This window comes from Procambarus clarkii, unplaced genomic scaffold (assembly GCF_040958095.1).
Source record: "Procambarus clarkii isolate CNS0578487 unplaced genomic scaffold, FALCON_Pclarkii_2.0 HiC_scaffold_652, whole genome shotgun sequence".
Lineage (NCBI taxonomy): Eukaryota > Metazoa > Arthropoda > Malacostraca > Decapoda > Cambaridae > Procambarus > Procambarus clarkii.
The window spans coordinates 95,001-99,174 of record NW_027189685.1 but is presented as its reverse complement, the minus strand read 5'-3'; positions in this window follow the sequence as shown (position 1 = coordinate 99,174).

The window sequence follows — 4,174 nt, the reverse complement described above, 5'->3', positions numbered from 1 at the left end:
GGCTTCTCGCCTGGCCCACTACAACAAGCGTTCCACCATTACCAGTCGGGAGATCCAGACGGCTGTAAGGCTCCTGTTGCCCGGAGAACTGGCCAAGCACGCCGTCTCTGAGGGCACTAAGGCCGTCACCAAGTACACCTCCTCCAAGTAAACGGCTTACTTACTGCCCTGTGGTGGTGGCTTGGCCTCAAACCAACAAACTCGGCTCCATTGGAGCCACACTTTAATTTCTAAAGAGATTGTGAGTGTTAGACACCAATACTATTATAACAAAAACCTCTGTCACTGAAAGCAAATAGCTATAAAATGAGAATATTTATGAAACTGTCTGTGTGTGTTTCTCTCTCTCAGTCTCTGTCTGTCTGTCTGTCTGTCTGTCTCTGTCTCTGTCTCTGTCTCTGTCTCTGCATGTCTCTCTCTCTCTCTCTCTCTCTCTCTCTCTCTCTCTCTCTCTCTCTCTCTCTCTCTCTCTCTCTCTCTCTCTCTCTCTCTCTCTCTCTCTCTCTCTCTCTCTCTCTCTCTCTCTCAACACACATATAAACACTCGGTATCTTTTTTCTAGAGATTAGAGATTCATTGTTATGTTCCACATTAGGATTACTATGCAGGCCACCCTCTTAAGGTTTGAAAATGTCAAGAAAACGGTTAATTTAAAATGTCATCTCCTAACTTAACAGATTAAGCCAGAGGACCAAAAACAGAATAAAACAGGACAGGACAGTATGTCACTTATACAAGCTGCTTTTATTTCTAGTACAGTATGACAATTTTTTTTTTTTTTTTGGAGGGGGGGGGGGGGGGGGGGAAGGATCCTTGGCAGTGCATAAGAATGAAAAGCGACGGCGTTTTGTTTGTAAGAGGACAGGTTGTACTACAAATGACTTGATTTATTGATATCACGTGTACAGTGTATGTATGACACCTAAATTATTGTATTTATTTATTTATTATATGTATAGATGAAGGTTAATTCATATGACTGATGCTAGGAATGTCTGAAATCTCCTTAGAAGGATATTTTGGCCCTGAGAAGGGCCGAGTTTGGTGTATACTAGGGTGGTCGTTTTAGCTTATGCACGCTCTCCACGGATACGGCGAGCAAGCTGAATGTCCTTTGGCATGATGGTGACACGCTTGGCGTGGATGGCACAGAGGTTAGTGTCCTCGAAGAGACCGACCAGGTAAGCCTCGGATGCCTCCTGTAAAGCCATGACGGCAGACGACTGGAAGCGAAGATCGGTCTTGAAGTCCTGGGCAATCTCGCGCACCAGACGCTGGAAGGGAAGTTTCCTGATGAGCAACTCTGTGCTCTTCTGGTAACGACGGATCTCACGCAGGGCGACCGTTCCGGGCCTGTAACGGTGAGGCTTCTTCACGCCCCCTGTGGCAGGAGCAGACTTGCGTGCTGCCTTGGTGGCCAGCTGCTTACGAGGAGCCTTGCCTCCCGTGGACTTGCGAGCAGTCTGCTTGGTGCGAGCCATGGTGAACAACTGTGGTTTGTGATGGCCGGCGCCGATGATTGATTGATGAAGATTAAGCCACCCAAAAGGTGGCACGGGCATGAATAGCCCGTAAGTGGTGGCCCTTTCGAGCCATTACCAGTATCAAGAGCTGATACTGGAGATCTGTGGAGGTGCGACTGCACCTGCGTGACGGTAGATGTCTCCCGGACCAAATGGTGACGGCCGGCGCCGAAAAATTTTTGCTTATATACGCCGTCTCGAGGCGCTTGCTCGAGCGCCATTGGCTGCTCGACTCGCCTACGTCACCCCGTTGCCCCTCCCCTCCTTCCTCTGGCTGCAGCCAACAGGCAGCTCACCTCAAACACTATTATCGCTGATTTTGCTCTATTTTTTGGATTTGTGCAAAAGTCATTTCACAGAGACGTGAAACAGACGAGTAGGCAACTGCAGTTTTGAAAGCGTTGTGAGAAAGCCGTGTTTCTGCTCGAGTACAAGCATAAAGTAAGGACAGGCAGGAGTTAGGAGTTGCCATGCTACAAGTACGTCCGCTTGACGGGATATAGTCTGGGGAAATCGTGCCGAAATTTTATTATTCACACAACTTCAACACCATGACTGGACGCGGCAAGGGAGGCAAGGGACTCGGAAAGGGTGGCGCCAAGCGTCATCGTAAGGTGCTACGTGACAACATCCAGGGCATCACCAAGCCCGCTATTCGTCGCTTAGCTCGTCGTGGCGGCGTGAAGCGTATTTCGGGTCTCATCTACGAAGAGACCCGTGGCGTCCTGAAGGTGTTCCTCGAGAACGTCATCCGTGATGCTGTAACCTACACGGAACACGCCAAGAGGAAGACCGTCACTGCCATGGACGTGGTGTACGCTCTGAAGCGCCAGGGTCGTACCCTCTACGGATTCGGCGGATAAGAGCTTGGCTAATCCATCGATTCCACCCACCACCACCTCAAAACGGGACCTAATTAGGTCCCTATACTTTTTTACTGAAGGGCTTAATAGACGATAACATAAATTGTTTTGATATCAGCTAGCACATTGGGTCTTATGAAATCTATTTTTTATCCTCGCATGCTTAAAGGGACTCTGATTGGGGAGGGAGGGGTGGGGGGGGGAAGGTTTGTTCCGTTATATACTAGCAGAGCAGGATCATTGGTGGTGGGGGGGGGGGGGGTGAGGGAGAGAGAGAGAGAGAGAGAGAGATCTTTCCCAACTCTTCCTTTTTACATGAGTGAGCTACCCGTTTTATTCATTTTATCCTTCTCAGAGCTGTTTTGATAGTATCCAAATGATGGTAAATGAAAAGGGAGGACACGAATATCTACCCAGAATTCAGGACTGGCAATCGATATGCATGTTTGAGTGCGAATCTTTTTCTCTCTCAACTTAGGTATACGTTTATGTCGTACCTAAAAGCGAGAACCACACTATTGGGACAAGTATGCAAGGCCCAATTTTCCTAACAAGAACAGTTAATTTTGTTATTTTCGAACATTTCTTTCCAAATTGGTTTATCCAATTAACAGTATTATATTAAGATCATGAATTGCTGGGTTAGGTTAGGTTAGGTTAGCTTAGCTTAGCTTAGGTTAGGTTAGGTTAGCTTAGCTTGGGTTAGCATAGGTTAGGTTAGGTTTGATTACATTTCTATGTTAGATTTAACTCAAATTCAAAACAATTGCAGTCATTCGGCTTGTTAGTCAACTTGCCTCTAATAGGGGCAATTTGTCTAACAAGACTATTTAGTTTTGTGTGCATATATATATATATATATATATATATATATATATATATATATATATATATATATATATATATATATATATATATATATATATATATATATATATTATAGCTTCAAGACTCCGAACCAATATAGAAGCATCAAGAGGAAGTGCTTGTGTTATGGGCCAATAGGCCTTCTGCAGTTACTTCCATTCTTATGTTTTTATTCCCATTGGTTCGTGTTTTATCTTGTGTAAATGTCAATCACCTCACCCAAAACTTTGGTACCATATCACCTCACCCATGTATGTGTGTATATATATATATATATATATATATATATATATATATATATATATATATATATATATATATATATATATATATATATATAATATACAGAGTAAATCTACCCCAAAAGTAATGATTTATTTGTCTACAAAACTAAACTCTTTTTGGAATCATATGAGGCCCCTCCACTGAGGGGGGAGGCCTGGATGTTTATTGTCATGTGTATTCATGCTGCTTGCATGTCGTCGTTTATTTTGCCTTTGTTGTTTTCTTGACAGCTTTCTTTGCCTTGGGTGGTTTGGGAGATTTTGAAGCTCTCTTTATTTTGGGCTTTTTGTTCCCAACAACAAGCTGCTGCTGCTGCTGCTTCTTTTTCAAGGCTGTAGGTGGTTTGTTGCTTGTGGCGGCTTTCTTGGGAGTTACCACGGCCTTCTTTGCTGCTGTAGATGGTTTCTTGGTTGTGGTGGCTTTCTTGGGAGTTAGAACGGCCCTCTTCTCTGCTACGGCCAGCTTGAATGATCCACTAGCTCCACTTCCCTTGGTCTGAACAAGAATGCCGTCAGCCACTGCTTTCTTGAGAAATCTTCGGATGTAAATGGCGATCTTGGCAGCCTCGACTTTGTTGTTGGCAACAACGTACTTCTTGATTGCTTGTAGAGACGAGCCCTTACGGTCTTTGAGTGC